Consider the following 17037-nt stretch of genomic DNA (forward strand, 5'->3'; position numbering starts at 1 on the left):
AATGAATGAATGTTTATTTGTATCAAACAAGCTTGTGGGCTACATTGGAAGCTTAAACTTGACATTTACATTTCGTGCCAATGTGGGCTACCGTATTTGTGCTCACCAGTTGGCGCCACTGTAGATGTAGGTCCAGAAAAACAGATCTCAAAATTCTTCTATGCTTATTTTTATAAAATCAATGCGTTCTATATACACAAAGGTATAAGCATAAATTTTAGGTCTGTGATTTTAACGTTTAAATGTGCCATTTTTTCAACCTGTTTAATATTGCATATATTTTAGTTGGCACTTTTTTAAACCACTAACATTAATGAGCTATATCTATTGTTTACCATGATTAATCAATAATGGACAAAGATTTACCACAATTATGAATATGGTGGAAATTCCCGATAATAAAGATTGAAACCCCCAAAACTCTATGCATTTGACATTTTGAAAGACCTCCATGCAAACTAGCGCCCCTAGCAGCGAAATTAAACGCGGTAGCCCTCATAAACAGGGGACTCCTGATGCTGCCCCATTGCCTTGGAAGTTTAATGTGAAATTTAATGGAGATTACTGATTAGCATAGATCTTGATGAATTAATTAAGAATCAGGGACAGCGTAATTCTGTATAAGGGAGTGACTGTCGCTTACGCAATGCACTTCTGTCGTATGTAACTAGCTCAGGACCGGGACAAGTGGCGGACACAAAGCGAAGCCTATGCTCGGAAGTGGGCGAAGATATGATGATGATGATTTCGTTTTTAAGGAGCCACAGATTATTAGTCCGCAGGACGATATCGGCCTGTCAGTTAGAACAAAAATTGGACAGTTCCGAATAACTGACAGGCCGATATCGTCTGGCGGACTGGTAATCAGTGGGCCCCTTTACATCGCAAATCGCAATAAGACTATATTTCTCTATCAAAGAGTGTCAGGCCCTTGCACCGAGCACGTACAACGCCGAGTTTATGTTCAGAACAAGAGCTCGGACGTCCTTTTCACTGAATGAATGAGTGAAATAGCAATTGTTCGTTCGTCGCTCAGAAGTTCGCCGCGTCCAGCTGATGATCACTGGATGAACACTTTCGTTCGCTGAAGTGACATTTACCTTGCAAGAACGAACTATTGCTCGCTCAGGACTGTTCAGAACGGGGTCCCTTTGTTTGACATAATTATATAAAGTCATAATGTAATGATTGTCATATTATCATTAGTCAAAATTCTGAAACCGTTAACTTTTCAGGATTTTCCTCGGGTTATCCTATAGATATAGGTTAGGTTAGGTTAGGTTTGTTTTATGGCAATCCTGAAAAGTTACGCGTTTCTGAGAAAAACCAAATTATGACTAATGATAATATGACAATCATTACATTATAAATTTCAATAATTATGTCAAACAATAGAGACCCCTTCAGAACACGTTGTACAGTTCTGAGCAGTGAACAAGTTGCGCTTTATGGGAATTAAATATCATTATCATTATACTTTGTCGTATTCACTGCGACGACATTCCATACTGTATTTATCATTACCTATACAAAGTCACTAATCAATTCATAATCATTATTGTGTCTTCGAATAGTGCATATTATAACTTGTTTATAATAATAGGTAGTATGGGTACCTATCACCTTTAACGTACTTTAACGTTTCAACGCAGTTATCAAACTGAAGTAGATATAGATACAAACGCCCTTCGGAGGGCGAGCGAAACAGCGCTATGCAATGTGAAGACAGCTTTATCATTGTTTCGGGTTCCGTACCCAAAGGGTAACAACGGGACCCTATTACTAAGTCCGTCCGTCCGTTGTCTATCCGTCTGTCACCAGGCTGTATCCCATGAAACGTGATAGCTAGACGGTTGAAATTTTCACAGATGATGTATTTCTGTTGCCGCTATAACAACAAATACTAAAAACAAAATAAGATAAATATTTAAGTAGGGCTCCTATACACCAAACGTGATTTTTTTGCCGTTTTTTAATGTCGGCCTGATTTGAGCCTTTGACCTTTTCGACGCCGTGTCAAACACAAAAGCTGTCATCCAGACGCCACGTCACCGAAGTGTGAAAACTGAAATTGAACTTTATGCACAATGCACGTAGGTCTACAATGTTCTGTGGTCTGTGAGGGATTAATCGGTCTTTGGCGTTGAACCTCATCATTATCATAACTTAAGAGCTTTGCTCTTGTCGGTAGAGTAATTGGCAATCCTTTCTTTCCTGAGCCAGTCTTTTGTTTGCTCGTACGATGCATTCTCTTTTACTTGGCTCAGATATGTGATTCTAGGCTTTCCACTGCCTCTCGTCTTTTCAATTTTGCCTTCCAGGATGTTTAGGAAAAAGTTGTCGTTTCGTATTAGGTGTCCTAACATCTTGCCTCTCCTATTCCTTATGCTATTTAATAAGCTTCGCCTTTCTCCTACCATATTCAAAGCCTCTTCATTCGTCTTTCTTTCCGTCCATTTAATCCTTTCCATCCTCCTACACCTCATTCATTCGTTGAAACTACGGTGCGTATATATCGGTCACTGGCGTCCAAAAGGTTAAGATACCAACGTCAAAAAATTGCCAAAGATACGTTAAGGATCGGATATATCAGTCAAAAGTGACGTTTTTGTTTAAAGAAAGTTCGAATCAGCACCGGTATTATGGTCGCGTTTTTGTCACTTGTCATATAATGCGTCACTTTCGCACTTACGTACTTCTTAGAGCGTGACAGGTATGGTGACAAGCGATAGACAGCCGTCCATCTTAGCCCCGCAGGCCGTGTATAATTACATCAACAAAACTTAAAGCTTTCATCCTCAATTTCTTGGCATTACAACTCAAGTTGACGGGCAGTCGTTAGTGGCCCTGATTGCAAAGTTCGAACGACGCGGGTTCGAATCCTGGTAAGCGCATTATTTGTGTGTTTATCACAAATATGTTCCTGAGTTATAGATGTTTTCTATCTATATAAATGTAAGTATTGAGCTTACTGTGAGACTTGGTCGATCTGTGTGTCATTATTATTTACAACGGCGAGACTTAATAACGTAAAATAAGTTGCAAATTTACCTCCTGATAAACAAGACCATAAGCGGGTAGTTCGAAAAACTCGCGCGGCTAGATGTTGATGTCAACTTTAGTCAGTCTTCTTCGAGACCACGGGGACAACGACGTCCTCGAAACGTCAGGTAAATTTAAAACTTATTTTATGCGATTAAGTCCCGCTGTTGTGAATAATAATGAGTAAGAATCGTAAAAGTTTAAATCATTGTTCTGTGTGTCATTGTCCTATAATATTTGTTTATTATTTAATTAATTGCGGAAACATTCAATTACTTACTCGTAAGATGTGGACGTCTTCCTCTTTCTATCATAATATCTGCTATTTTATCCGAAGTCAACTAAATTACACGTGTTCTGATCACTGACTTGCTAATGCATTTACATATGTATATGCATATAATTATGAATTCAAGATAGCATGTCATTTATTTAAAACGGCAAATCAGTGAAGATGGCAATTGAATAAAATAAAGTCAAGCGTAAAACGCCAAATCGTGAACGTGTTGTTTTTTTTCTTTTAGTTTATTTATTTATATCAATCAATCAGCACTAACAGATAAACCTTACGTGCCATTTGGCATTATATTACTTATTGTCTAAAATGCATTAATTACTTTTAAATAGAAGGAAAAAAATACGCACAGCATAGGTAAAAACTTATTTTACGCGATTAAGTCCCGTCGTTGTGAATAATAATGAGGAAAAAAATATATAATAAATTCAATATACGCGATATAATCCGTTTTCTTAGTTTTATTTCATGAGTAACTATCGTGGTAACCGAATTGAAGGGAAAACAATACAATAATTGGAAATATTTTTTTGTTAGCTCTGTTCTCTGTTTTGACATGTTGTGAAATTGATTGTCATTTATTTATTTATTTTGTTTTGTCAATTTACTTTGTAATTTAAATGGTTATTGATAATATTGTCTTCGGTTACCGCGATAGTTACTCATGAAATAAAACTATGAAAACGGATTATATCGCGTATATTGAATTTATAATACATCCCGACGTTTCGAACTCTTCAGAGCGTTCGTGGTCAACGGGTGACGTGGGCGTGACGGGTGTCACCCACCCGTCCACGAACGCTGTAAAGAGTTCGAAACGTCGGGATGTATTATAAATTCAATATACGCGATATAATCCGTTTTCATAGTTTTATTTCATGGTTATTGATAATTATGTATTTTAATTTTAAACAGATGTATTTATTATATTATCTTTATATTATCTATAGGCATTTCAGCCTGAAATAAACATTTAGAATTGTATTGAAATAAATAAACCACTTTCTGGTATCAGAGGGTCTACCGCGAACCACGTTCGACGTGTTGCCTCTCTTACGCACTTGTCAATTCGTACGTAAGTGTGACAGGGAGGGAGCACGTCGAACTTGGTTCGCGGTAGGTCCACTGATTCTTCCGTAATTCGGATGGCAATGCACGGAGCTAATCTGTGACGTTTTCAATCAAAAGGTACCACATTGTCGCTTGTCGATAAGGTTGATTTCTAATTGAAGCTATATGGAAATAGCGCCTTACTGACAAGCGACAATAAGTACCCTTTTGGTTGAAAATGGCACATTCTGATGAAGCAGTCGGAAGGTACTGTCAAACGAAACTCCTAGATGTAAAAACATAAAACCCATCGTGTTTAGGCTTATTAAGAAGTAATTTAGAGACATGCAGCAAAAACCGGTCAAGTGCGAGCCGGACTCGCTCAGGAAGGGTTACGTACCATAACGCAAAAAACGGCAAAAAAATCACGTTTGTTGTATGGGAGCCTCACTTAAATATTTATTTTATTCTGTTTTTCAGTGTTTGTTGTTATAGCGGCAACAGAAATACATCATCTGTGAAAATTTTAACTGTCTAGCCATTACGATTCATGAGATAGCCTGGTGGCAGACAGACAGACAGACGGACAGTGGAGTATTAGTAATAGGGTCCCGTTTTTAATTTTTGGGCTCTAGCTACCCAACCCTAATAAAGGTGTGTGTCACGAAATATTTTTTTTGACAATATATATATATATATATAAGTTCGTCGTAAATATGGATACAGATAATGATTGGTTATTATAGATGATTTGTACTACTGATTATCTACAGGGGCCCGTTTATCAAAAGCTTGTAGCTTGTAATACAAGTGGAAGTCCCTTTTTGACAGCTCTTGTTAGAAAGAGACTTCCACTTGTATTACAAGCTACAAGCTTTTGATAAACGGGCCCCAGTTAATAAAACCTTATAAGTTAGTGTCAAATAAACAAGCAACTTCACAGTAAAACACCATCACACCCACAGATGATGTTTTGGTACTTTTAGGGTTTCGTACCTCAAAAGGAAAAAACGGAACCCTTATAGGATCACTTGTGCGTCTGTCCATCTGTCACAGCCTATTTTCTCCGAAACTACTGGACCAATTAAGTTGAAATTTGGTATTCGTATGTAAGTTTGTGACCCAAAGACGGGCATGTAACGTAAACAAATGAATTTTAAACATGGGGGCCACTTTTGGGGGGTAAATTATAAAATTAAAAAATAAAGTTTTTCAAACTATATCGTGCTACATACCAAATGAAAGAGCTTATTGTGAGAATCTCAAATATATTTTTTTTATAATTTTAGGATAAAAAGTTTAGAAGTTATTCAAGAAACTAGGCAAAAAATTTCCATTCCCCCCTTTATCTACGAAACTACTGGGTCTAAAATTTTGAAAAAATACAAAAAATTGATCTTTCTCACAGGAAAATCTATTAGAAATGTGCAGTCAAGCGTGAGTCGGACATAATTACTTAGTTTTTAATCCGACCCCTACGGGTTTTTTAAAGATATTTCACTCACGTTTCACATAAAAAATACATTGTTTAAATTGTATAATGTACGCGCGGAACCCTTGGAACGCGAGTCCGACTCGCACTTGGCCGGTTTTTTATAATATTTTGAGTGCAGACACGTTTGTACTCTAGTAGCAAAATATATACAAGTTCATTATATCATACTGCGGGCTAAGCACGGTCGCATTTTTCTCGCCTGTCACCATGCCTGTCACGTTCTAACAAGTATGTGCGAAAGTGACATGCATAGTGACAGGCGATAAAAATGCCACCGTGCTGCCACCGCTGGAACTGGTTATTAGAACATCTGCGTCAGTAGGTAGTAGGTACCTAACTACCTACGTAGATAGCCAAGCGGATCAGAGATAAACAACAAATAAAAATAAATGAGTTACGGGAACTGTGGAAAGAAACCAGATTTCGCTAATGACAAATTCTCTTAGATTAATTTCTGTTTGAGATCATTCAAATTATGTTTTAGGCAAAGCAATAAGAAGGTATAGAGGGAAGATGGAAGAGAGAAGGGATGCTAGGAGCAAAAATTTTGACTCCATAACTGTTTGATACCAAACCTTCACCTTCACTGATGTATATAATCAAGATAAAAATGAGAGCCGGAACGGATATCACAAAAACTATACAAGACATCGAAAAACTGGACTGAATAAAACTTGTAACAAATTAAACCACTTTTCATCAAGTGACGACGTCGCTCATACGAATAGTTTCCGAGGTATAATCGAAAAACCGAAAAATGGTACCTTCAAACCCCCCTCTCCACCCCGGCACCGGGATTATGGGCGGGGACTTTTGATAATATGTTCACCTCCTAAAAACAAAGTTACGAAGTCAAAAAGTGTGTTCCAAGCATTTCCTTCTATAACTTTTTTTGAGCATTCATTTCCTGGCCTATTTTTGACAAAAATTTTATTTTTAACCTTTTCGCCTCCACGTCAATGAAGTACCTAATAAAGCCAAAATCATGAACGCCAAGCCACAAACTGCAAGTAAACAACCCGTAGGTATAACATATCAAGTCGTGTCGAGTGGGGGCACGAAATGTACTGACTTTATATCAAGTCAATGGTGGCGAAAAGGCTAAAAACACACGTTTATGTAAGGTCAACACAGAATTTTCTAGAAGACTTTTCGAGAAAACGCCAGGTCACTAAGTATAGATACGTCAATTTCATTATTATAAATAAATATAGTTGAACAAATAACAAATCTCAATTTACGGAATGGATTTCAAATATTTATGTTACCGTAAAAACCCGTTTTAAGTGAAAACGCGTTTTCTCAGGTTAAAACTAGTTTTCGCAAAGTGCCTCTGTCAAAACTTACCTAACTACTTATGGTTACCTAGTAAAAACGCATTTTCGCCGAGGCGATACGGAAAAACCGCACAAGTGCTAATCAGACTCGCCCACCGAGGGTTCCGTACAAATTCAATTTTTAGTATTTGTTGTTATAGCGGCAACAGAAATACATCATTTGTGAACATTTCAACTGTCTAGCTATCACGGTTCACAAGATACAGCCTGGTGACAGACAGACAGACGGACAGTGGAGTGTTAGCAATAGGGTCCTGTTTTTACCCTTTGGGTACGGAATCCTAAAAATTGTTTTAACTAGGGAAAACGCGTTTTCATTAAAAACGGATTTTAGTACAGTGTACTTAAAAGGTGCAGCCTAAATTCGTTTTTCGAGTTAGACCAAGAAAAGTCTGCAGAAATTTTGACAGCATATGCAGTGCCAGTGTTATTTATAAGTCATAATTTCAAAGAAGTTTGACGTTTAAAATAACACCTGCACTGCGTGTGCTGTCAAAATCTCTTCAGACTTTTCTTGGTCTAACTCTATTTCTCTTCTTCTTCTTCTTTTCCTGTTACCCCCTGCGTCTTGTTTTTCCATTGACTACGGTCTTGGGCAGCTTGGGTAACCTCCTCCCACCCCATCCCCAATACACCCAGCTCTTGCTCCACAGAACGACGCCAAGTGGATTCTAACTCTATTTAATATAGATTAAATTCCAACGTGTACAATAATTGGTCGTTCCCATCCGTTTCAACAGGCACGTTAAATTAATTCATTATTAACCCTGCACGTTGACCTTTCAATACCGAACGCGCCAATTAGAATGAGATTAACTTCACAAAAATATTTACAACGTCAAAGTCTCAATCAAAGGTCGGGGAAAATTTAAAATTAACTTAAAAATAAAATTACTTAGGTACATATTATACCATTATATTTATGTCATATAAGAACCGTTATGTATATTGTAGGTTATTGAGGTAAACTTAATTACTTCTTAAATAAAACTATGAAAACGGATTATATCGCGTATATTGAATTTATAATACATCCCGACGTTTCGAACTCTTTACAGCGTTCGTGGTCAACGGGTGGAGGAAAAATTACAAAGTGCAAAAATACCCACATACTAAAATAATGAACAATCATAGACTACAAACTTTAAGGCTACATGCAAAATCGGTTCATAAGGCTAGTTATACACCTACAATTATTTTCAAGTAAAGATATATATATATATATATACGCGATAAAAACTACGCCGGCTCCAACCCTACACCACGGACCCGAGAAGATTTAATTCCCTCCTAAATTGTAGGAGGGTATCCCAATATGGGACCGGCAACAAACTCGGCGGGACACATCTTTTCAAAACATCAGAATGTCCAGCATCATCCCACACTAAGGTCTCACAGTCTATGTTAATTACTTCTATGTTAATTACTTCTTCTTCTTTTCGTGTCGTGGTTCCATTTTTATTTTTATACGATGGATGCCCTGACAGTAGGCACAGAATAACTAATTGATTACGGTGGACATTGGTTCGTGTAAATCGCGAGGTTCTACAGCTCACAGAACCTCCCTTGTGTTTAAAGTTCATCATTCACCTAATCCCAAGATTACGCTTATTACATTGATTGTGATTAGGCACTAATTTTTACGAAAGCGACCGCCATCTTACCTTCCAACCCAGAGGGAAAACTAGGCCTTATTAGGATTAGTCCCGTTTCCTCACGATGTTTTCCTTCACGGAAAAGCGACTGTAAAAATATAATTTCGTACATAAGTTTCGAAAAACTCATAAGTACGAGCCGGGGTTTGAAGCCGCGACGTCTGGATTGAAAGTCGCATGCTCCTACCGCTAGGCCACCAGCGCTTGTGTTTGAAGTAAGGTTTTAAAAAGATTACGACAAGAAACAGTGTCAATATAGAGGGCGCTATTTGGCTGGTTTACGTGAACCCGGTTTAAATCTGTACTTCGAAAACTTTTTGTTTTTAATATTGTTGTTTTTGTATTAGCATTCCGATCACTGCTACCACACAAAATTTCACGATTCTAGGACTTCAGGAACCAATGTTTACAGGTTTAGAGGTATTTTTAGGTACCCCATTTTAAGGAGTTGCAGGGCGAAAGTTACAGATTTCTGGTCACCATATGTGTCTGCATACAGGCCCATCCCTACATGCCAAATTTCAGCCTTTTAAGACTTCAGGAAGTAGTCTGTATTTTCTCATATGGTTCGGACAGTAAAAAATTAAGGTATCTATAAAATTTAAAGTATAATAGGTAGCCTCATAAAACTTAGTGTTTTCGATAAGTCTACTTAGGACATGGTATACTAAAAATTTCAGCTCTCTAGCATTATCCAAGCCGAAACTACAAGGGTTCGAAAATACGACGAAACGTGCCGAGAAAAGATAGGCACTGCCTTTTGCCCTTTGTCTCGTCTTAGCGGAGGCACGGCCGTGCCCCCAGATATGCAATAACGAAATTCCCGCTTTAAATGACAGAAAACGAAATCGAAGATGAAACGACACCAACACTTTTCATTTGTTTTAATAATACTTTCATCCAGTAAGACTTTGGAAGTTGTCTCTTTAATTCTGGAACAGCCTTTATATATTCTCATATCTTTTATTGATTTTATTTTATTTTCGTTTTTTAGGAATTCCATATATTTTCTGAAAGAGCTAAAGAGTATTAGTATCATTTGATGTACATATATATTTTTAAATCAAATTTCTATAAAGAAAAGTACCTACTGTATACAATTGCATGAATTTTATAGTAATTTAAATTGTATTTTTTCTTATTTACTCGTAATGCATGTTAATTAGAAGATGTAATGTTTTGAAAAGATGTCCCGCCGAGTTTGTTGCCGGTCCCATATTGGGATACCCTCCTCAAATTGAGGGGGGATTTATATCTTCTCGAGGCAGAGGTGTAGGGTTAGAGAGAGGGAGGGAGAGGGAGAGAGAGAGATTCCAAAAAAAATTACCACAATAAAGTCAAACAATAAAAGAAAATGACTTATTACTAAACTAAAGGGATCAAATTTAAATTATCATGCAAGCACAAAATAATCTTTAAAAAAAACCGGCCAAATGCGAGTCGGACTCGCGCACGAAGGTTTCCGTACCGTTACGGAAAAAAACAGCAAAAAAAACACGTTTGTTGTATGGGAGCCCCATTTAAATATTTATATTATTCTGTTTTTAGTGTTTGTTGTTATAGCGGCAACAGAAATACATCATCTGTGAAAATTTCAACTGTCTAGCTATCACGGTTCATGAGATACTGCCTGGTGACAGACAGACAGACAGACAGACAGACGGACAGACGGACAGCGGAGTCTTAGTAATAGGGTCCCGTTTTTACCCTTTGGGTACGGAACCCTAACTAGTAACATACAAAAATTCCAATTCTTACAAGACACGCAATATGCAAAATTACTAAAACGCGCCATTTTACAATCTAAAAGGAATCAATATATAACAGCATTCCGAATTTAGAACGTGTCTATAGCCATGTGGAAAATTATTAAGGAACGCACAAACAAAGTCATCAAACGACCACAACACAACATTGAACTAGCGATCAATACTAATCTTACGTCTGAGTCAGACGGTCTGAACCGAAACAAGTAGCAAACGCGTCGAAATCGTCGAATGCATTTTTTGCATGTGTCGGGCGAGTCACCGGGGGCGAGGAGCCGCGCGGGCGGCCGGGTCCACGCACACTCAACACATGTAGTTGCGACCGGTCGAGCCGCACGAAATAAACGCGATCATACGAAACTTGAAAAATGAAATTACGGCATCGACGAATTACCGCCTAAATTAATTAAAAGCTTGGGGAAACAGTACAGATATACAGGGAAATATTCATATTACAAAAAAAATGCATGCGAACACTAGCTTATATTACAGTACCAGACAGTTTTAGAACCTATTTTATTCAATTATTCAATATAAAATCCGAGTAGAGAAATCTATACCGGCGTCTATAGATTCTAAGGTCGACCATTTTAATAAGTGTTCGGACTTATTGTACAAAACTAACCCGCACATGGGCAATGTAAGTACATTCTGCGCCTTTGCCTGTTCTCGCTGCGTTTTATGTATATTGCTGTTCGCCTGTCTGGAAATTTCCCATGATTACGGCAAACGTTGATCGTATTCTGTAAGAGGCAGTTGGTAAAATTTGAATGTAAGTTTCACTCCCTCTGTTGGTCGCAGGCTTCCCTCTCGATAAAGTTTGGTGGACTCGGTATCCGGTTGACGGCTGATCTAGCACTCCCGGCGTTTCTGTCATCTGCCTACAGCACACTCCCTCTCGTCGGCGGTATTCTACGTATCCCTTCAACCGCTGTCGTGTTGGCGTCGTGCCTGGCGCCTGGCAGAGGCAGAATCTGCTTGGGGGGCTGACCATGCCGTCGATCTAGTCCTGAAGGATGTCAAGCCAAGCGACGTGGGACGTTATCGACGTTAAGATGCGACACCAACGCCTCGTTCAGGAATCCCGTGACCACCATGAGCGCGCTAGACTCTTGGCTGTATCGGCAAAGGAGTCGGGGTATTGGCTGAACGCGCTCCCATCGCGCAACCGTGGCACCGCGCCACAGCCAAATGCTCTGCAAATCGCGGTTTGCCTTCGTATGGGCATGAAAATTTGTGAGACCCATGCGTGCAGTCGCTGCGCCCTACCGGTGGACATTCTAGGACGGCATGACCTGCACTGCAGGATAAGCGCTGGTCGTTTCTACAGGCATTCCACCCTGAACGATTTAATCCGCCGCGCCCTCAGCACCGCCGGTCTTCCCGCGACGTTGGAGCCGTCGGGCCTGTCGGCGGCTGACGGCAAGAGACCTGACGGCTGCACTCTCGTGCTATGGAGCCTGGGTCGCCCTTTAGCGTGGGACGCTACCTGCGTCGACACGCTGGCCCCGTCCCACGTGGAGGGGTCTGCTCGGAAGCCAGGGACGGCCGCGGACCAGGCACAGACACAGTGAGACACTGAAGCGCCGCAAGTATGCGTTCTTAACGAACAAATACGGGTTTGCGGCCCTTGCGGTGGAAACGTTGGGTCCGTGGTCAACCGACACTAAAGAGTTTCAAGAAGTGTCGGTTCGACTAATAGTAGGCGTCTCAGGCGACCATAGGGCGGGCTCCTTCTTTGCGCAGAGGCCGGGCCTGGCGATTCAGAGGGGGAATGCCGCCAGCATTTTGGGGAGTTTCCCGGAAGCGGGTGACTTAAGGGAGATTATTTACATTTAGTTTTTATTTAATATTGTTTTAGTTTTATGTAGTTGTAGCTCGTTTAGGTTTAATTTGTAATAATTAGTTTTAAGCTTGATTTATTAAAAAATATATGTATACCTATTTAAAAAGATTCATTCAACATCATATATTTATGTATTTGAAATTTGTAAGTTCGTCAGAAAATATCCACATTTTTTCCAAAATTTGCCTACCGTCCTCGACCATACGAAAGTAGATAGGTAAAAGCCGACACACAGACAGACAGACACGTACACTTTCGCATTTATAATATTAGTTTGGATTTTTCCCAGAATCAGTAAGCAATTATGTACGTGACACATACACGGTGGCTCAAAAATAAGTGCATTCCCGTTGCCAGGGAGGATTTGGGATTATACTGAGCAACTTTTACTATGAGACCAACCACGAAAACGCGACAAAAAATTTAGCTGTTTCATACATTTTGGCTGGTCCATTTTCTATGGGAGTGTAAATTTCTTTTTCGAGATCGTGGTTGGTCCCATAGCACGAGTAAAACTCCCACAGTAAATCCCAAAACCTCCCTGGCAACGCGAATGTACTTATTTTTAAGCCACCCTGTAAGTATATTAATTTGAGGCAAAACGAAAAAATCATGCACGATATTAAGCTAAAAAAAAACCTTGAGGAAACTTTTGGTCCATTTTGCAGTCTAGTTGGCTTGATGATTTGTTATTGAAAATAAAATATGCCCAACTAAATGATGTTATTTTTAGCATACCTAAGTGTTATTTAAAGATTCAAGATCAGCAACGAGCTAACAAACCCCAGACCTGTTTAGTTAACTGGATATGAATGAGGTCATTTTGTTATATTTTTAGAACCTAATAATTTTCCATGATATTTATACTTAATACTAATGCACTACATACAATCATTCCTAGTATGAGATTATTGAACCAAAATCTTGCTCAACATTGCCTACCATGCAAAATATTGCCCGGCTTAAAAAATCGGCGATTCTCTATCTAAGGGGCCCACTGACTATCAGTCCGCCGGACAATATCGGCCTGTTAGTTGTTCGGGACTGTCAAATTTTTGTTCTAACTGACAGGCCGATATCGTCTGGCGGACTGATAGTCAGTGGGCCCCTTAACAGTTGTCTAAAGGGGAAGGTGGAGCTTTGTGCGCTTTTTGATCTGAGCGTTGTAAAATAAAAACTAACAGCTATTTTAAAATGAAACTAATGCTACTTGATCGTCCACTTATCTGTCTGTAATAATGGCGTATTTCTGATTTGATACAACACAACTTGGCGAAGTTATAACGATTTTCCCAAAAAGTGGGAATTGGACGAATGCACCCGACACGTTGGCCTCTTACCCACTCGTTTCTTCCCGGGATTCGTTATTTTCTCAGCTATCTCACCTTTCTTATGTAGATGCATCATGGCTAATGCAATATAACAAAATGTGATCACCGACATTGAATGTACCTTGTAAAATATTTTTTATGACTAGAATAGCCCCGGGCCATCTTATGAAACGATTAAACTAAACAGCTCGTAATTAGGCAGTTCGGAAAATACTTGATATCGTTAAAACATGACGCTGTAGACTGCGGTTTTCTACATAAACACATTCGGAAACCTGAGGTCATACAATTTCAATTAATATAATTAAAATTAAATTAAATACCATTTATTAAGGCCTATAGATACATACCTTTCAAACTAACACACAATACAACAATAAAAATCGTAAAAGCCAAATAAAAATCATTTATTACAAAGGCTTTAGCAAATTTGCCCGAATTATGTGGCTATTCAGTATTGTCGAAATTATTTCGTCATTGTTTAAAAAACTTATCTAGTGTATGGGTACTTTTCTTAATGTGTGGGATCAAACAACTAAAAAATATGTTTGATTAATGATGAAATACCGCTTCCACTTTTATTATTAAGTTGTTAATTGTAAAAATTGGAGGAAGTATTTACTAATTATTACTAGATATTACTAAAGCGACTGTCATCTAACCTTCCAACACAATATAGTAAACTACATATGATAGGCCTTATTAACTAAAACTACACCCTACTCACAAATTGAACTTCAGTAAATGAGTAATTTGCGTAATTTGCACTACTGAAATAAATTTAAGGTATGTTTACATTGACATATTTTGGGTTCACAATAAATACAGTTAGGGCCATTTGCACCATCCCACTAACCCGGGGTTAAGCGGTTAAACCGTTAACCCAGTGTCAAATTGTACTGGTAACCATGGTAACTCCAGGTTTAACGAGTTACATCGTGATAATACTCGTGACCTCACGATGTTTCCCAATAATGGCAGAGGGTAACGCCGCAGGGGAAGTTAGTGGGTGTTCTCCTCCCCTCTGAGTAACAGGGAGTACCGGAGGAGCGAGTCCCACATACCACCCCATCCCCAACGGGCCTTCGCAGCTCTGTGAGATACGTAAATGTATCCCTGCAAAAAAAAGGTTTAACGGGTTAACCCCGGGTTCGTGGATTGGTGCAAGTGGCTCTTAGATGTATTACTTTCGATGTATACTTTCATACAGCGGTACCTATACTCTAACCACAATTTTTAGCGATAATTTTTAGCTCGCCAAAAACACAATATCTGCAATCACGGCAGTGTTATGGAATCCATACTATAATATTATAAATACGAAAGTTTGTCTGTCTGTCTGTGTGTTACCTCTTCACGCTTAAACCGCTGAACCGATTTAGTTGAAATTTGGTATACAGATAGTTTGAGTCCCGGGGAGGGACATAGGATACTTTTTATCCCAGAACTCACCCCTCAAGGGGGTGAAAAGGGGGTGGAAATTTGTATGGGGAATCAATAACCGCTGAACCGATTTAGATGAAACTTGGTATGGGGATAGTTTGAGCTGTGGGAAATGATATAGAATAACTTTTATTCCCGAAATCATCCCTTAAGGGTGTAAAAAATGGGGTGGAAATGTATAGTGTGGACCAATTTGAGGGTGAAAAAGGATGGATTAAAAAGGTACCCAAATTACTAATTCCACGCAGACGAAGTCGCGGGCAAAAGCTAGTGTTACATAAAAAAATACTAAAATAAATCAAATCGCTTGCCTTAAAACTGTAGTTTACTTCCGACTTCGAGATATACTCTAGGATTAACACAGATATTATAAGAACTAACCAATTAAATATAGATGTATAGGCCGTTAATTGGTCTACCCATTAGGTACTGCAATGGAACTAACCTAATTAAGGTGAATAAAATATCACAATTTGAAGCACGTGGTCACAATATTTTACGTCGAATAATCTTCTTAACTGATTTCAAAAAAGAATGAGTCAATTCGTTGGGGTCCTAATTTTTTTTTTATGCAAGTATTCCGGTTTGATGTTCATTTGGGTTCAAAGTCGGTCAAATATGACCATGAAAGGGTTGAGGGAATTCTTCAAGTACCATTATTGGGTACCGGTTTTATTGGTTTTGGAAAGCACCATTTGTGAAGTGCTGGTGAAGTCCAAACTGAAACTTATCAACGACGCATTTTTCAGTAGCGTTTCGATTTATTTATAGAAGTAGAGAAGACTTTTAAGAACAGGTTTTGCAATCATAATAATTATATGCAGTGGTGCGTATTGTAACTGTTGATATTTAAATATTTTAAATTCTTGAATAGGTACTAGTTTACTAACACGTGTGAGAACAGTCTGCGTCAGTATTTCGGCAGAGGTGCCTTATGTAGATAATCTGTTAGGTTTCAATAAGCAGAAAGTACAGTTTTCTATATATAAGTAAATGTAACTGTGCCAAGTTTACGTCGTTGTTGCGTATTAAAATTTCTCAAACAAAAACACAATACCTAATAATTTTAACGGTTAATAAAAAAAATTGGCTATTTATTCAACATGGCACTACCGGAAGAATTCAAACTTTGGTTAAAAGGAAAAACCCAATTTTTTTATTTTAGTAGAGATACTTTTGGTCTACTGCGTTCAGAATGTCATTTTACCTAGTGATATTATTTTTACCTAGAGATAGTTATTTTTTTAGTTGTACTGTTATTAATTAATTTAGTACTTAACATGGTTTTTAGGTTTTTTATACTAACACCGTTATGGATCAATGCACATCTGAAATAAACGATTTTTATAAAATAAATAAATATTATAGGACATTCTTACACAGATTGACTAAGTCCCACAGTAAGCTCAAGAAGGCTTGTGTTATGGGTACTCAGACAATGATATATATAATATATAAATACATAGAAAACACCCAAGACTCAGGAACAAATATCTGTGCTCATCACACAAATAAATTTTATTTTTATTTTATTTTATCAAATAGAAGAAATCTTCGGAAGACGTTTAACTAACAGCGTGGTATTCAAATAATTAACTTATTCGTTTTAACGTAACAATGCATATGTGATGGACTGATGGTGTTAAATTGTTGTCATTGCTTAAAACAATATCGAATTACTAATGATTTACGCAAAATCGATCGAAATGATTTACATATTATATGCGTATTGATGATGTCCGGCCAGAGGGTACGTACTTACGTAGTGGTCGCTCGT

The sequence above is a fragment of the Cydia strobilella genome, chromosome 5 (genome assembly GCF_947568885.1).
Source record: "Cydia strobilella chromosome 5, ilCydStro3.1, whole genome shotgun sequence".
Lineage (NCBI taxonomy): Eukaryota > Metazoa > Arthropoda > Insecta > Lepidoptera > Tortricidae > Cydia > Cydia strobilella.